Below are 19,375 nucleotides of genomic sequence, written 5' to 3'. Positions count from 1 at the left end.
AAATAAAATAGGTTAATTCCAACATCAGCTGCTTACTTGTCTCCCTAGACCCCCCAATCCAAAGTTGTGATTTCATCATTTCTGCCCACTTCAACTTGTTCTCTACCTTGAATACTATCCAGCCTACCTAAATCCTATAAATATTCTCCCCTGACTTCTCCCTTCTGAGATATTACTCTCTGTCAAGATGATGTTCACCCTTACTACAGCAAATCCAATACACATAGATTTGTTTGGCCAGTTGGTCTTGTTCTGCTTTTCTGGTGGCCTTTTGGGGTGTCAACTGTCAATAGCTCTATTCTTTAATGAAGAAATTTGCCCAAACTCATCAGCTGTTATGAGCTACATTCTTCAAGAGCCAAGTGTTAAACACAACTGTGACTGACTTTGAAATTCATATTCTATTCACTGGTGGACACATTTAGGCACATGTACTGGATGAGGTAAAGGACATGCAGGTTTTTGCCATCTAGTCTCAGATGCTCTCAAGCAATCAACTTTAAAGAGGACGGCAGCATTAAAAGTGGCAATCCATAAATGCCAGGGAGATTCAAGTCCTTAAATCAAGTTAGGATATATTTATTGCCATCTGCTCTTCATGGTGACACAGCAATAAAATGCATAAATAAACGACTCACAGACCATAAGAGAGTTGCCTAAATGAGTCCCGTAAACAGATGCAAACAAGAACAAAATTCTAACTATTATTGATAACAATAATTAAAGCTTAAAATGTTGCACATGATCCTAAAAAAATTATGTAAGCCCTTCTCTGTCAGTGTTCAATAATCTCATAATCATCAATTTTGGGGGGCGCCTGGGTGGCTCAGTGGGTTAAGCCGCTGCCTTTGGCTCAGGTCATGATCTCAGGGTCCTGGGATCGAGTCCCACATTGGGCTCTCTGCTCAGCAGGGAGCCTGCTTCCCTCTCTCTCTCTGCCTGCCTCTCCATCTGCTTGTGATTTCTCTCTGTCAAATAAATAAATAAAATCTTTAAAAAAAAACATCAATTTTGGGGGCCTGAGTGTTATTGAAAAGGGAAAATATAAAAAATGTAGCAGTATTTCAGTTTCAAATGCATTGACGTCAAAATGGAACTGAGGTGAACAGAGGAGCTCTGTGTGACACAGAGGAGGTAGGTTTGGTCAATAGTCCCAGACAGTTTGATTAATTCTACAAAGAGGTAAAGAGGCAATCATCCTAAAGGCAGAGTGGCACGAAGGAAAACAATGAACCATTTGCCAGAAAACATAAGATATGTTCTAGATATGCTGGCTAAGTGCTCTCAGCTTGACCAGTGTGGTTCTAGGGTCAGAATGAAAAGCTGGGGTCAGGTCATGATGAGTATTGACACTCTGCTTTTGAGGAGGGTCTGGAGGGACACGAGCTGAGTGGGGGTGTGGGAGGTTGGGGGGATGGTACAGGAAATTCCATAGCAGGGAAAATTTCTCTCAAAACCCATTAGGGAGACGCACCATGGCATTACCATCATTAACACTGGAAAATGCAAATTGTACTGTTGGTGAATGAATTAATAACAATGACTGCTAATACCTTCAGGTAGCACTTTTTTTGTGTGCCAGGCAATAATCTAAGTACTGTACGTACACTAACTCATTTAAAGTTCACCCATTGTGGGACACCTGGGTGGCTCAGTTGGTTGAGCTTCTGTCTTCAGCTCAAGTCAGGATCCCAGGGTCCTGGGATCAAATCCTGTGTTGGGCTCCCTGCTCAGTGGGGAGCCTGCTTCTCCCTCTCCCCCTCTGCCTCTCCCCTGCTCATGCTTTCTCTCTCTCTCTCTCTCTGATAAATAAATAAAATTTTTTAAAAAGTAGATAAAGTTCACCCATTGGGCACCTATGAAGTAGGCCCTATAATTATCCTTATTTTATCTATGAGGAAATTGAGGCACAGAGAGAGATTAAGTGACATGTCAAGGTCTTATAGCTAGCAAACGAAAGAGTCAGGATGAATCAATCAACTAATTATAATCCAAACACTTGTGATGTTCTATCTTAGCAGACAGAAATATATTCTTTTTTCTATTCTAATAATATAGAAATATACTCTACACTCATTAGCCTACTTCAGACGTCAAGTTTGAGTACTCAGTACTCACACGGATGTAGGCTTCTCCCCTTGCCATGTGGCATTTTGTGCAGCCTGGTATGTTTTATGTAAACTGCTCTTAAAGTGTCTTCACGTTAGTTGGCCAAAACTGATTTGTTCTTTTCTATTCATTTTCAGAATTATAGTTAGTGATTTTGAGAATTATTTTTAATTTTCTATTTTTATCATCAATTTTTTGGTCTTGGAACAATATCAAACTTATAGAAAAGTTGCAAGTAGAATTCAAAGGCCTTTTCTTCCTGGACCATTTGAGAATAAGTTGCCAACCTGATGCGCCATCACCCTCTAAATGCTTTAGTGATCTTTCCTACAAACAAGAGCATCCTCTTACAGTCCACAACACAACCAACACAATCATAAAGTTAACACTGATACTGCACTACAATTTAATCCTCAGACCCCTATTAATTAGTTCATAGATTTAGTTCTATTAATGTAGTTCATAGATCAGTTCACAATCACACATTGCATCAAGACAGGTCCTGTTTCTAATCTCTTTTAGGATAGAACAGTTCTGACCTTGACACTCAAGGCCTTGACATATTTGAAAATGACAGGCCCGTTATTTTATAGGATGCTTCTCAATTTAGAGTCATCCGATGATATTTTCTCCTCATTAAATTCAGGTTAGGCATCTTCCGTAGAAATATTCCAGAAACAATGCTGACATCCTCTCATTGCATTCTTAGGTGGTGCAGCTTTTGATTTGTTCCTTTATGGAGAATGTCACCTTTAACTATATAATTTAGGTCGTGTCTGCCAAGTTTCTCCACTGCAAACCTACTCTTCCCTTTATAATTAATAAATATTTTATGTAGAAGCACATTAAAACAATGTAAATTTATTCATTTATATTAAATGGACTCATAACTTCCTATTATATTCAGTGGGTTACCATCTGTAAGATAATAGATTATATCTCTTTGAGGCTCAAATTGATCAGTGGGATCTCCTTCAAGCTAACTCATGTCCTTTTCTTGTTATTGTATTCCTTACTATTTTTTTAATTGAGGTATAATTAACATGCAACAATATGTTAATTTCAGGTATACAACATAATGATTTGATATTCATATACATAAGTTTAATTAACATCCATCCATATACATAAGTCTAATTAACATATACATGATATGTATTATGTATATGAATATCAAATTTGTGTTACCAAATTTTGTGTTACCAAAAAAATTGTATGTGATGAGAACTTTTAAGATCTACTCTCTTAACAATTTTCAAATATAGTGCTATTAACTTGTTTCGCCATGTTGTACACTACATCTCCATGATTTATTTATTTGATAACTGGAAGTTGGTACCTTTTGTACCTCTTGACCTCGGTCACCCACTTCACTTATCCCCACCCCTCACCTCTGACAACCACTGATTTCTTCTCTGTATCTGTAAGCTTGGTTTTTCATTTGTTTTGGGAGTTTTTTAGATTCTACATATAAATAAGATCCTAAGTGAGATCCTGTCTATTTCTCTATCTGACTTATTTCACTTTGCACAATGCCTTCAAAGTCCATTCATGTTCCACATGGCAAGACTGCATTCTTTTCTGTTTAAGATTTATTTACTTATGTGATAGAGACAGAGAGAGAGAGAGTGATGGGGAGGGGCAAAGGGAAAGAAAGTCTTAAGCAGACTCCAGGCTGAGCACAGAGTCTGAGGCAGGGTTCCATCTCGCCACCTGAGACCATGACCTTGATGAGGGAGCAGGAGGCTGGCTGAGGACAAAGCAAGAGCTGGCGCCTTGCACCCCCCCCTTCATCCGCTCCCCTCCATATGTGTGGCATTCCTCAGGCACCCCTGACTGCCATAAAATGATAAATAGTTAACTTGCTGAGATCACAATCCTGCAAGACAGGAGTCTCCCTTGGTTTGCAAATGTCCTTGAGATTACAACAAAGAAGTTACCTTATCAATAGCCCAATTTCCAAAGACACAGAACTCAGTTCCTCAAGCCTAATGTCACCCTCCCCTCCATAAAAAAACTGAAGGAGGTGGAAGTAGAAGGAAAAGTAAATAAAGTTAAATTTCTTCTAAACCCAAATCTCATTAACAAGGATGCTTGATAGCAGGAATGTAACATTCCACCAGGAGACTCTCAATTGTCTTTACTTGATAGTAACCAAGCCTTCAATATCCTGATAGTATTCTTTGCCCCAATAGCCCTTCTGGACACCCCTTTGTCCTCACCTACCCAACTCCTGTGTATATAACCAGCCACTCCTCACAAACCCGGGGCAGCAGCTCTTCCTGCCCATGGGTCCTGTCCCCGTGCTTTAATAAACCACGATTTTGCACCAAAGATGTCTTAAGAATTCTTTCTTTAGTCGTCAGCTCCGAACTTCATCCCACCGAACCTGACTTAGGTTCTGGGACTTCATCAACCTGACTGGAAACCAAGAGTCTTAACCAACTGAGCCACCAGGCCCCAAGACTTCATTTTCTTATGGCTGAATAATAGTTCATTGTAAATATATAGCACTATTTCTTTTTCTTTCTTTCTTTCTTTTTTTTTTTTTGTACAGTATTTTAAGTTTTACTATAAAAATGCACACAAAACAAAAATTGTCACAAGCCATTTCTTGGCTCTACTTGTGTTCAGCAGTGCATTTCAGCAGCTTCTTTGCTTTCAGCATCTCAAAAGTTTCCTTACATCGTTTCAAGCCGTCCTTCTTTAGCCCACCAGGCACTGCTTCTGCTGTGTGTTCCCATCTCTCAGGTGTATTTACTGGCTATGTTTTCAAAGTTTGTTCCCAAAGCGTCTGTTCCTCTGTTATCCAAGGGGTGAAATCTGTGTGTGGACCTTCCAGTAGTTTCTGAAGGTGTTGCTTTGTCTGCTTGAGGCACCACTCTCTGTTTTTTTTAAATTTATCAAACCCCTTTTTCTTTTATCATGTTATTGATGAGGGTCAAGTTTTTGAAGACTCTTTACTTTATCGATAACATCTTTGGCAGTTCTCTTGACTCTAGAAGAAGGATGTATGTTCATCCTTAGAAGGATGTAGCCGTAACTTCCCTTGCTGAGTTTGTTCCAGCACAAAAAAGGTTAATTAGTAATTGCAGACCAATAGTCTTCTTGATGATGGAGCAGGAGGCTGGCTGAAGACAAAGCAAAAGCAGGCACCTTGCAGCTCCTCTCCACCCGCTCCCCTTGGTAAATGTGTGTGACATTCCTCAGTCACCCCTGACCACCAAAAGAAACAAATAGTTAACTTGCAGGGATCAGGATCCTGCTAGACAGGAGTCTCCCTTGGCTTACAAATGTCCTAAATCTCACTAACAAAGACGATTGATAGCAGGATTATGACATCCCACCAAAAAGTCTCCCAACTATCTTAATGTTAATGGCTGGCCTAAAGATGACATTGATCAAGCCACAAGGGCAAGGCCTCCAGTGTCCTGGCACCTTGCAGGCCCTCTTTAGCATATGAAAACTCCTTTGAAACCTCCCTTTCCCTCACCTTCCCCCAACCACAGGGTATATAACCTGCCATCCTTCACAACCTGAGCAGGAAGGGCTACTAAAGATGGCCAAAGTTCCTGCCACAAGACCTGAACTCAGACAGAAGAACAAAGGCCCAAGCAGGAATCTGCGACCTCCGCCCCAGGCTCCTGTGGACCAATGGGATCCCGACAAGCAGGCAGGATATCCGAATAAGGGAATCTTGCCAAAAGACCCCTGAGCTTTCCCCAAGACCCCTTAAAAGCCCCCTTCTCCCTGCCTTGAGTGCGACTTCCCCCACTCTGCTTTCTAGAGTTGCGGAACCTCACCCGAGGGTGCCCACCTCCTCCCGGTGCAACATTCTCAGCTCCCCTTCACCTGGGCCCTGAAACTTCACTGGAGAGAACCTTTAATAAACCTTGCCTTATACCCACTTCGCCTGATATTGTGTTTATTTTGTCGGAAAAACTTTACACTGCCCACAGGTCCTGTCCCCGTGCTTTAATAAACCACCATTTTGCACCAAAGATGTCTCAAGAATTCTTTCTTGGTCATCAGCTCTGGACCTCAGCCCACCGAACCTCACCTAGGTTCTAGAACTTCATCATTCTGACCGATTTGTAATGCTGTTTCCACTTCACCAGTTGCTTTGTCTACATTCTAAGATGCTGTTGCATGTGACCTTCAGGCTCCTCTTCTCTTTTCTAACTTGTTCATTTATTTCTTCTTTTTTCCAGAGCAGCCTTTCCTACTTCCTTAGTAGATGGTGTTTCAAACACTGTAAGCTTGCTAGTTGGAGACAATCACAAATTGTATCCACTTCTTCCATCATTTTAACCTGCTCTGCCTCATTGTCAGGAAAGTGATTCCAGGTCTTAGACAAGTTTTGAAGTTTTTGCCTTTCCTTTAAATGGGCTTTTTTTTTTTTCCTGGATATCTTTTTCCTTCTTAGCCAAAAATGTTTATTGTCTGACTTCCTCCTCTTCTTTCTCTTTGGCTAATCAAACAGCTTCTGGTTCAGCTTGTCCTTGTTTTTCTTCAGTTTTTCTCTCCTTCCATTTTGCTTTGCTTTGGTTTTCTTTTCTGCTTCTTTTGTGGCTTTTTCTTCTTCCTCAGTTTTTTTTTTTTTTTTTTTTTTTTTAATCCTTGGATCACAGCATTATCAATTCATGTTCTTATTCTGTTTATTTCTTTTTTTCCCTTTGTGCCCTTGTTGCTCTGTTCTGTTTTTCAATCCTTCTCCTCTCATCATATTATTTTTTATTTTTCTTCTTCATTTAAATAAGAAAATTCTCTCCAAGAATCAAAATTATACCAGAAAGAATGAAATGGATCTATACCTTCTAATGATGAATTCATAACACCAAGTTTAGCGACTTTTTTCTTTTTATTTGACCATCTGGAATTCCTTTCAAACACTGGGGAAAATACATCAAAGAAAAGTGTTCTTTGCTTTACTTTAGGAAGGAACCAAGTTATCAAAAGTAGGATCTACACTGTGGAATGCTTATCTTTTCACTGGATCAGATAGCATTTCATAAGCTTTAGTTATGCAAGTGAAGTAGTGTTATCTCTTTCTTTATTGGTTCACCAGCTGCTTTCCGTTTGTTTTAAAACCATTGCTTTATCTTCAGCTCTTTGTAATCAAGTGTTTTCAATGTGGGAAACTCTTCTAACTACAACCCTTCATCTTCTGATTCTAACGATAACTCTTTTTATCCTCCAGTTCCTGAAAAGAGGCAGAAGCATTTTGTTTCTACTCTTAACAAAAGCTTCAAACCACATTCCCAGAGGTTCAGCTTGACAGAATGCGGAAGCAGTCAGAGCATGGGTGACAATGGTGCTATGGTTGTCTGCAGAGCTAGGCAGGAGCAGCATAAGGGCACCAGGCTACATCGTATTTTCTTTATCCATACATCCAAAGATGGACACTTGTTTCCATATCTTCATTATTGTAAATAATGTTGCCATGAACTTGGGGTGAAAACAAGTTAGTGTTTTCATTTTCTTCAGATACATACCCAGAAATGGAATTGCTGGATCATATGGTAGCTCTATTTTTAATTTTTTTTGCAGAAAATTCATACTATTTTCCATAGTGGCTGCACCAACTTACATTCCCACCAACATTGTATAAGAGTTACGTATTCTCCGTATTCTCCTCAACACTTGTTATTTCTTGTCTCTTTCATAATAGCCATTCTGACAGGTATGAGGTGATATCTCATTGTGGTTTTGATTTGCATTTCCCTGATGATGAGTGACATTGAGCAACAGGTACAAGTACATTATAAATTGGCTATCTGTATGTCTTCTTTGGAAAAATGTATATTCAGATCTTCTGCACATTTTAAAATCAGATTTTTTTTGCCATTGAGTTGCATGAATTCTTTACATATTTTGGATCTTAGCTGCTTATCAGATATATAATTTGCAAATATTTTCTCCCATTCAGTAGGATGCTTTTTCATTTTGATGATGGCTTTCTTTGCTGTGCCTGTATTCATTTGACATACTCCTTCATTCCTAGAACACTTACTCTCTGGCTCAATAAAATGTCCCAAAAGTTTTAACTGAGGCCTGGAATCAGTCATCTCTAGAAAGTTCTGATACTTTTTAGTAGGAAATGACATTTAGAAACCTGGGTGAAAAGTTTGCTCATTGCTGCTGGGGTGGAGAAGGGATGCTACTGCAAGGCCTTCATACATACAAGCACACATCTGTATCTATTTCTTTATTATTTAAATTATTATATTTATTGAAATCATGAGTTCACACAGATACAACAAATTCCAACCTAACACCACAGTGTCCATTCCAGTGTTCTCCCTTTCCAGTAGATAATGAAAATCTTGACTCCCATTTTTCTTGATGTCTTTATCTTATCTTTTTTATTACCCCCCCCTCATTTTGTAATCCATGTCCCATTATTGCTGCCATCTTTTCCCTCTATAGACAACATCTTTATTCTGCTCAGGCTCTGAAGCCTCATGGCTAGGTTTCCCTCTACACATGGGTGCTCACTTCACCTAGCTTGCGCTCCAACATTGCTTTAGGGCGCCCTGCCCTGTGAATGCCCTCCTCACCCAGCTCTGGCTCCCCTACACAATAACAACTGCACAATGCCCACCTTATTCTGACTTTAATATCTGAGCTTTTTAGAAAGGAGAAAGGAAGCCAACTGATACATTATCAAATTTTGTTTCAAAACATGGGAATTGTTCTAGGAAATAAGAAATCACCAGAAACTTTCATTTGAATCTGCTAGAAAAAGATCTTCAGCAAACTAAAGCATTTTTAAGTGAATTCTAACCATGAAGAAAATGTTTATTTCCCATGAAGATCTTGACTACAAAACTGTAGTCATCATACACAACTTTGTGAAATTTCCCCCAACATATACATTGTCAGGACCTATTTAGAAACTGTCCCTGCTCCCCTTCCCCCAGGGGATTTACAGGTAACAAAGCCCAGATACAAAGGTGGGTCAGGCCAGGTGGAGACACCCGATCAGTGGGGGGCATGCATACTGTCTCCCTGGATACCAAGGAGTATGGGCCCCGCCCTTTGGGAGACTTTTTGGCGCCAATCCCAATCAAGGTCTAATGGGCTCTTTCAAATGTCTACTAGAGTAAATTGTAACTCAATTGGTCACCTAGCATCACTGTGGAGTTTCCTATGTTGTTACAATCTCATTGGCCACCTGTACATGGCCAGGCCCGACCGCATGGCCTTTGCCCTTAAAAGATAGCCTGTGGAACAGAGAAGGGTCGCCCTCTCTTGCAAGAGGTGCGGCCCCGAACGTTCTGTTAGATTCTTGATGCTTGGCGCGAAATAAAGCTTTGCTTGACCTTTGCTTTGTATCAGTCTCACTCCTTTAATCATGGACCCATTATTGGGGCATAACATACACGACCCAGTGTAAGTACAAATGTAGACTCACATACCACAGAAGAGATACTGGAAAGGTCTTACTCACATTAATAAGCTTTTAAATAAAATGTGTTCTGTCCTCCTACCTTGACAAATTATCTTTCATAACAAAATTTTTTAAATGTATGAAACTATGTTTTTTATATGATCAAAAGCTAAATATCAAAAACAACTGTATTTAATTACTACCGCACATCTTGGGTATTCTGTTGATGAGTCAATGATAACTGATTAGCAACAAAACATCCATTAATTATATTTATTCCATTGATGAGGGAGCATGAGGCTGGCTGAAGACAAAGCAAAAGCTGGCGCCTTGCACCCCCTCTCCATCCGCTCCCCCTCAGTCATGTGTAGCATCCCTCAGGCAGCCCTGACTGCTATGAACAAGAAGCAAATAGTTAAGAGTGCAGGGATCACAATCCTGCAAGACAGGAGTCTCCCTTGGCTTACAAATGTCCTAAATCTCACTAACAAAGACGATTGATAGCAAAGACGATTCCCACCAAAAAGTCTCCCAACTATCTTAATGTTAATGGCTGGTCTAAAGACGACATTGATCAAGCCACAAGGGCAAGCCCTCTTTAGCATATGAAACCTCCATTGAAATGTCCCTTCCCCTCACCTTCCCCCAACCACAGGGTACAGAACCTGCCATCCCTCACAACCCTGGGCAGCAGCTCTTCCTGCCCAGGGGTCCTGTCCCCGTGCTTTAATAAACCACCATTTTGCACCAAAGATGTCTCAAGAATTTTTTCTTGGTCATCGGCTCCGGACCTCAGCCCACCGAACCTCACCTAGGTTCTAGAACTTCATCACCTTGAAATTTACTTTTCTAGTTTCCATTCTAGCAAAATCACTAATTATGTGGTTATAATCAAGATTTTTCACATAGTGAATACTGTTACGCTGAAAATAAATTTAACAAATTTAAAAAAAAAGATTTTTCACATAGTTAGTTTCTACTCTCAGTCATTCCTAATTAGATGGCCTTTCTTGAACCAGAGAAGTTCCTATATAAGTTTTTGTTTGTTTGATGGTTCCTAATTTCAATTTGGAGAAACTTTACTGAAATAACAGCAACTAAAGTAAAATCTCTAAAGCATTACTTAGATTCAGAAACAAATCATGAACTTTTTGTATCTTATTCAAACATTGTTTAAAAAGCTATATATGAAAAATTATTATGATTGCTAAATATTACAAAATATTTTAATTTCACCATACAAGTCACTATCATTCAATAGCTTTTATCATTTCTTCTTCTTTTTTTTTAAAGATTTTATTTATTTATTTATTTGACAGGCAGAGATCACAAGGAGGCAGAGAGAGAGAGAGAGAGAGAGAGAAGCAGGCTCCCTGCTGAGCAGAGAACCCGATGCGGAACTTGATTCCAGGACCCCGAGATCATGACCCGAGCCGAAGGCAGCGGCTCAACCCACCAAGCCACCCAGGCGCTCAGTTTTTATCATTTCTTAAATCAATATCTATATCCAAACTTCTATATAAATAATTAGTTACTACACATGTTTATGTAAGATCTACATGTTTATCAATGTAAGAGTAATAGGAGTCATTTAATATTACACAGTATTTCGCAGATATAGTGTTCAGTTATAAGCAAGTAAGAAAATGGATGCTAGGCAGTATTGGAATATGATAATTCATTAAGTGAAAATCTATTGTATTCATATTAACTGAGAGGAAGAAATTGGCAAGTTAATTAATTTGCTTTTTTTCCTCTTACCTAATAAGCACTTCTACTGCTCAAATCTTTCCCTCAAAAATGTTTGTTTCTAATTTGGCAGTGGCACAATCTATAATCATCACCACTCAGACACAGTCATTTTTTATGTTGAGGACATGTAGCAATGGGTGAGGAGATGAATGCTGTTTGTCTCAAGACAAACAGATTTAGGATCACAGGTCATGCTGTGCCTCAGAGGAGCTCATCTCATGAGTGACCCAGTCCACACATCTCTACTTCTGTGTGTGGTAAGTGGAGCCCTCTGAAGCATTGCAAAGGCCCTTTCGCTGGAGTCTAAAGACAGTAATGTTATGCTGCCTATAGGGTGTTAAGTACTACAGAAAATAACAGATGAAATTAAAAGACATGGCATATTTCTTCATAAGTCTGAAATCTAAATGGGAGTGACCAGGGGAGGGGAAGGAGTACTAGGATCCATAAAGTGAACAAACACAATAAGACTGAAAGTAGCCCAAATGTTGAGAAATATGAGGCACTTTGTACATTTTATGCACCGAATCCGCATAAGTCCCAGGCTGTCCCAAGGGTAGGGAATGTCTCAATAACCATGGAGCTTCAAAATCAATGAACAATAAATGTTGAGAATGAAAGAAAAGAGCATGTGGCCCCTGAATTGAACTCAAGCTTCTAATGCCTTAAAAATAAGTCTTCACCCCCAGTTTGTCCTTCAGTTCTTCCTTTCTCCCACCTGCCCTCTTAATTCTTCTTGACCCCCTCACAGGCATCTCTTTAGAAGTTAAGCTGATGCACTTCCCTTGTTTTAAGACACCAATGCATGTTTGACATGGTCTTTTTTACTTTCTTGTAATTAATATTTACTGTGGGAGTTTGGGCATGCTAGTATACACATTTAACAATTTAACTGACATTAGGGATTTTTTTTTTCCTATGCATTTTACATGATTTCATGTCTGTTGATGAAGGTTCTGACAAGGCACAGTAATCCTTAACTTTATTAGAGATGTTTTTAACAAAGTAAAATCCTTGAGATGATTTTCCAGACTCATTAAAAATGTTAAGTCTTAATTATGCCCAGTATCTAAGAGAAGAGAAATAACTAATGTGGAATGAACCCAAATTGTTCTTCATCTGTTGTGGAACAGAGCTATGTACACACAATCACTCACACAAACACTCGCAGGCATGCTCTAATTCACCCTCTTAAATGTCTGATATTTGATCCTATCCTGGTTAGCCCTGCTTGCTTTAATTATGATCAAAAGCTGGGAGTTGAGAAATAATCCAGATATTTGTCAAGCACCCACAAAGTTCAGGGTACCTTATGAGGTCCTTGGAACATAGTGTACAGAGGAGAGAGTCCTATTCTTCAAGAGCATATAATCTAAGAAGAAAGGAAATAAGAACATACAATTACAGTAACTACAAAATGAATAGGTCAAAGACTGCATTTCCAAGTTAGAGAATGGGCTGAATCAATTCAGTCTTACCAAAATGCTGGTTTGCACCCAAGCATACACAAAAGGAAAGAAAGAAGCCAACTGAGAGCATGATACATTTGACTTAACTTTTTAAAATTAAGGTAAAATTTACTTACAATGAAATGCATAGATATTAAGTACACAATTCAATTGGTTTTGGGGCGCCTGGGTGGCTCAGTGGGTTAAAGCCTCTGCCTTCAGCTCGGGTCATGATCCCAGTGTCCTGGGATCAAGCCTCGCATCTGGCTCCCTGCTCTGCGGGGAGCCTGCTTCCTCGTCTCTCTCTGCATTGCCTCTCTCCCTACTTGAGATCTCTCTCTGTCAAATAAATAAATAAAATCTTTAAAAAAAAAACCATTTCAATTGGTTTTAACAAATGTGCATACTCTTATAATGAAATGGTAATTACGATACAGAGTATTTCCATCAACCCAGACAGTTCACTAACATCTGTAGGATCTAATATGGTGATAGCTCCTCTTTCACCCCTGATTTTAGTAATTTGTGTTTTTTTCTCCTTTTTTCTAGGTCAGTTTAATGATTTCTTTCAAAAAGCCAACTTTAAGCTATGAATTATTCTCTTTTGTTTATACATTTTCCATTTTATTGATTTCTGCTCTTTTTTTTTCTTTGTACTTTTTTTACTTTAATTTGCTCCTCTTTTTCTAGCTTCTTATGGTAGAAACTGAGGTCATTGATTTGAGAATTCGCCATTTTTAGACGTAAGCATTTTTATTTATTTATTTTTTAGGATTTTATTTATTTATTTGACAGACAGAGATCACAAGTAGGCAGAGAGAGGTGGGGAGGAAGCAGGCTCCTTGCCAAGCAGAGAGCCTGATGCAGGGCTTGATCCCATGACCCTGAGATCATGACCTGAGCCAAAAGCAGAGGCTTAACCCACTGAGCAACCCAGGCACCCCTGACATAAGCATTTTTTAAAAAGTAAAACATTTTCCCATAACCTCTGACGTACTTGTTATTGTATTTCAGTTTGAAATATTTTCTACTCTCCTCTATGATGTTTCCTGACACACAGCTTATAGAAAAATGAGTTGTTTAATTTCCAAATATCTGGAGTTTCTTTAGGTATTTTGTTTGTAATTAATTTCTAATTTAATTTCATTATGTTCTCTTTCTTTAAAAAAAAAAAAGATTTATTTATTTGTCAGAGAGTGAGAGAGAGGGCACAAGCAGGGGAAAGAGCAGGCAGAGGGAGAAGCAGACCCTCTGCTGAACAGGGAGCCCAATGTAGGACTCAATCCCAGGACCCCCAAATCATGACCTGAGCCAAAGACAGATGTTTAACTGACTGGACCACCCAGGCATCTCTAATTTCATTATGTTCTGAGAATATAAGATTTCAACCTTTTGAAATTTACATGGAATTGTTCTATGAGCTAGCATATGGTCTATCTAGGCAACCATTCCATATTCACTTTGAAAGAATTCATATTCTGCAGTTGTTGAGTGTTCAAATAAGTCAAGTTGATTAAGCTATCTTCTATATCCTTATTGATTTTTGTCTACTTGTTTTATCCACTTGTTACATTAATTACTAAGAGAGGTATGTTAAAAATTGTGCATTTGTTGCTTTCTCCTTTTTGTTCTGTCAGTTTTGCTTCATATACTTTGAAGGTCTATTATTAGACTTATAGATACTTAAGAATTTTATATCTCATTGATGAATCAATCTTTTCATCATTATAAAACGCTCCTCCTTTATCTCTGGTGATGTTATTTGAAGTCTATTTTGCATGATTTTGATATAATAACAAGTACTTCCTTATGCTTATTGCCTGCATGATCTATCTTTTCTCCTTCTTTTACTTTGAACTGTGTTTAATTTGAAAGTTCATTCTCCCATAGACATGGGCATCTCTCTCTCTCTTCTTTTTAATCCATTCTGACCATCTTATTTTTTTAATTGCAGTATTTAATCCAATTATAGGGAATATAATTATTGATATCATTGGGACTGAGTTTACAGTCTTGCTTTTAGTTTTCTGTATGTCCTATCCATTATTTCTTCTCCCCTAACCTTTTCTTTTGGTTTAATAAAATATTTTCTAATATATTTTTTAAAGATTTTATTTATTTATTTGACAGACAGAGATTACAAGTGGGCAGAGAGGCGGGGGTGGGGATAGGGGTGGGAAAGCAGGCTTCCTGCCCAGCAGAGAGCTGGCCATGGGACTCGATCCCAGGACCCCGGGATCACAACCTGAGCTGAAGGTAGAGGCTTTAACCCACTGAGCCACCTAGGCGCCCCTAATAAAATATATTTTTTAAAATATTTTATTTATTTGACATTTATCACAAGTAGGCAGAGAGTCAAGCAGAGAGAGAGGAGGAAGCAGGCTCCCTGCTGAGCAGAGAGCCCGATGCGGGCCTCAATCCCAGGGTCCTGGGATCATGACCTGAGCCGAAGGCAGAGGCTTTAACCCACTGAGCCACCCAGGCGCCCCTAAAATATTTTTAATATTACATTTCAATTTTTTTTTTAGCAACACATCTTTGGATTATTTTTAGTGGTGTGTTGGGTTTGTAATCAAAGGAGTGAGACTGATACAAAGCGAAGGTCAAGCAAAGCTTTATTTTGAGCCAAGTATCAAGAATCAAACTGACTGGCTGGAGCCACCCCTTATGAAGAGGCAACCTCTCTCTGCCTTGCAGACTAGCTTTTAAGAGCAAAGGCCATGTGGTTGGGCCTGGACATGCCCAGGAGGCCAATGAGAATGTAACACACAGAGAAAGCTGCACAGTCAGGCTAAGTCACACATAAGTGACCAATTGAATACAATTTACCCTACAGTACATATTTGAACTAGCCTATCACCTTGGCTAGAATTGGTGACCAAAAGGTGCCCAAAGGGCGGGACCCATACTCCTTGGTAGCTAGGGAGACACTATGTGCCCCCACTGATTGGATCCCTCCACCTGTCCTGACCCACCCTTGTATTCGGGCTTTGTTACCTGGGACTTTTCCGGGACTTGTTTTTTAAGTAAATCCCCTGGGGGGAGGGGTGGACAGGGACAGTTCAAGTTTTACTGTATAAAAAACAAAATCATTAAAAGTCATTGTTTAACCGGATGGAATTGCCCTTACAGTTGCTCTGAAAATTACGGTAAGTAACTTTAACTTAACTACAGTTTAATTAGGGTTAATATTGAACACATAAAATTAAAAGAGTATACTATACAACTCCATTCCTAGCCTTCCATATTCTGGGCCTTTTTTGTGATACATTTCATTGTTACTTATGTTATAAATCCCACTATGAAATGTTACTACTTTTGCTTTAAATAATGTTTTCAAAAGAAATTAAGCAGTCTAATGTTTATAATTAGGATCCCAGAAGGAAATAAGAGAGTGAATGGAGCAGAAAACACATTTCTTGAAGAAGTAATAACTAAAGATTTCAAATTTCAGAATTTTCCAAATTTTGTGAAAAACGTACTTAGGCACATATTTATTCAAGAAGCTTAGTGAACCCCAAGTTTGACAAAGACAAGTACACACACACACAAGCTGGAGAAAAAGAGATACCTTACATACAGAGGAACAATGATAACTAAATTCTCATTAGAAACAATGGAGGCCAGAAAGACAGCGAATACTTCTTAAAGAGCTAAACAGAAACAAGAAAAAGCTTTTAGCACAGAACTCTAAATGCAGCAAAAATACATTTCAAAAATAAGAGTGAAAGTTCAGTTTTCCATATTTACAGGATGAAGTATTCAAGCAAATCTGTTCACAGATAACAATTATGAAATCTGGACAAAATGTTTTTAAAAACAACTATTCAAAAGTATTCAGAAGCAACCAAAAGAGAGTTTCCACTTGAAAATCCACAACTGAGGGGCACCTGGGTGGCTCAGTGGGTTAAGCCGCTGCCTTCGGCTCAGGTCATGATCTCAGGGTGCTGGGATCGAGTCCCACATCGGGCTCTCTGCTCAGCGGGGAGCCTGCTTCCCTCTCTCTCTCTGCCTACCTCTCCATCTACTTGTGATTTCTCTCTGTCAAATAAATAAATAAAATCTTAAAAAAGAAAAAGAAAAAGAAAAAGAAAATCCACAACTGAAATAGGTAAGAATTGTGTCTGTGATGTTTTTGTCTTAAAATATTCTCCTAAACTCCAGATATCCAGAAACGGAAAACTAAAGTCTTACTTATTTAGTGTGACAGGGAATAGAGTTCAAGACTGAAGGAGCAGCTGGAAATTTAGAAATGTAATCCTAAAAGGACAAAAGTGTCAAAACCTGAGTATAAATCTGCCCATTTCCCTGACCAGCCACTAGCTTATGATCACATTGGACATACCAATGGAATGTTTTAAACAGTTTTAGTCAAGTTAGCTGCTTATTAAAATACAAACCAACAATCCTTAGAAGAATATAAAAATATCCAGTGTTGGGTGCCAGTGATGAGGGAACAGAAGACTGGCTGAGGACAAATCAGAAATGGACACCCTGCAACCTTCCCCCACCCCCACTCCTGGGTGGGACATATGTGACATTCTTTAGGACTCTCCCAACTATCTTAATGTAAATACCTTGCTAAGAAGGGGGAAATGACCTTGACATTGGCAAGGCCTCTGGTATCCAGTATCCTGTAGGTCTTTAGCATATTAAAGTTCTATTGAAACCTCCCTTTTTCCTTACCTTCCCCAATACCATCCTACATAACCTGCCACCCCTCACAGCCCTGGGGCAGTAGCTCTTTCTGCCCAGGGGTTCTGTCCCTATGCTTTAATAAACCACCATTTTGCATCAAAGATATCTCAAGAATTCTTTCTTGGTCACTGGTTCCAGACTCCACCCCACTGAACTTCACCTATACTCTAAAATTTCATCACCAGTGTCAATTGATCATTCAGCACTTGGTTTTGGCCCAGGTCATGATCTCATAGGTCATGAGACAGAGCTCCATGTCAGGCTCTGCACTCAGTGGAGAGTCTGCCTGAGATTCTCTCCCTCTGCCCTTCCCTTGGCTTGTGCTCACTCCCTCTCTCTCTCTCTCTCTCTCTCTCAAAAATAAATAAATAAATCTTAAAAAAAAAAAAAAGAATATCCAGTGTTGATACAATGTATTATCTATAATATTCAGTTTTCAATAAAAAATTACTAGCCATACCAAAAAAACCCCAAAAAAACAAAAAACAAAAAGACCAGGAAAGCATGACACACTCAGAGAGAAAGGAAGTCAATATGTAGTGACTCCAAGTGAGCCCAATGTGGAATACAGCTATTATAGAGAATTAAAATGTGTTGAAGGGCACCTGGGTGGCTCAGTGGGTTAAAGCTTCTGCCTTCCGCTCAGGTCATGATCCCAGGGTCCTGGGATCGAGCCCCACATCGGGCTCTCTGTTCAGCAGGGAGCCTGCTTCCTCCTCTCTCTCTGCCTGCTTCTCTGCCTATTTGTGATCTCTGTCAAATAAATAAATAAATAAATAAATAAATAAATAAATGTGTTGAAAGAATGGAAACTGTAGTCTCAATGCTCAGATAATGAAACTCAATAGACATGTGGAAAATATTTTTTAATAAAGAACAAATACAAATTCTAGGGTGAAAAGTAGAATAATAGAAATGGAAAGTTCAGTACGTAGACTCAACTTCACATTTGATATGGTAGAAGACAGAATCAGTGAACTTTAAAGAGATTAAAAAAATTATTCAATATGAAGAATAATGAGAAAAAGATTGAAGCATTTTCAAAGACCTGTCACAGTGTAATTGGAGTCCCAAAATAAGAGAAGAGAGTGTGGGACAGGAAAAATATTTGATGAATGATGGCTGAACATTTCCCAAACTTGGTGGAAAATATTAATTTGCATATTCAATAAGCTCAACAAACCTCCAAAACAGGATATATGCAATGAAAACCACAGCTAGTTAGCACACAAGGGTCAAACTGCTAAAAACCATTAACACTGTATGCTAAAAAAACCATTAACACTGTATGCTAAAATTAACTAATTAATAATGTTTAAAACTGCTAAAAACCTAAAATAAAGAAGAATCTCAGAACATATTTTATCTGGTATCCTTATAGTAGGTAGTAGGAGAGGAAACCCAAGACCAGTTACTCGGTTGGAAAGGAGAAGTCCTATACGTTCATTTTAAGTCTGGTTCTAAGACCAGATGATTAACTTTTACCCATTTTTCCTTCATTTCTGTTATGCTCTACATGTCTCTTTACTTAATTTCCGGATTGTTCTGTGCATCCTACTACAACTACTCTTTTTTTTGGTAAGATTTGTTTATTTATTTTAGAGAGGGAGGTGCACAGGGAGAGAGTCTCAAGGAGACGCCATGCTGAGCAGGGAGCCCAAACACACGGGCCTCAGTCTCATGACCCGGGACCACAGCATGAGCCAAAAATCAAGAATCACGTAAGTGACTGAGCTACCTAGACATCCCACTACGACTGCTTTTGAATCTATCTCTATTAGTCAGCTCAGGTTGCTATAGCAAAATACCATATACTGGGTGGCTTAAGCTACAACCCATCATTTCTCACAGTTCTGGAGGCTGGGAATTCTAAGATCAAGGTGCTAGCAGATTTAGTTCCCGCAAGAGCTCTCTTCCTGGCTTATAGGTGTCTGTCTTCTTGCTGTGTACTCATATGACAGAGAGAAAAAGAACT

General features: G+C 39.0%; 1 long non-coding RNA gene and 1 pseudogene across 2 annotated transcripts in view; both read right to left on the bottom strand.

Annotated features, from left to right (window-relative positions):
• LOC309850289 overlaps positions 1-19,375 on the bottom strand; it is an 85,878-nt gene that overhangs the window by 4,292 nt on the left and 62,211 nt on the right. The window lies entirely within an intron of this gene.
• LOC309849541 (dnaJ homolog subfamily C member 2 pseudogene) lies at positions 6,221-7,461 on the bottom strand (annotated as a pseudogene). Its single transcript has one exon. The product of its transcript is annotated as a dnaJ homolog subfamily C member 2 pseudogene (transcript).

This window comes from Mustela nivalis (assembly GCF_964662115.1).
Source record: "Mustela nivalis genome assembly, chromosome: 16".
Classification (NCBI taxonomy): domain Eukaryota; kingdom Metazoa; phylum Chordata; class Mammalia; order Carnivora; family Mustelidae; genus Mustela; species Mustela nivalis.
The sequence above is the reverse complement of the archived record's forward strand: the minus strand, read 5'-3'. Positions and strand labels throughout refer to the sequence as shown.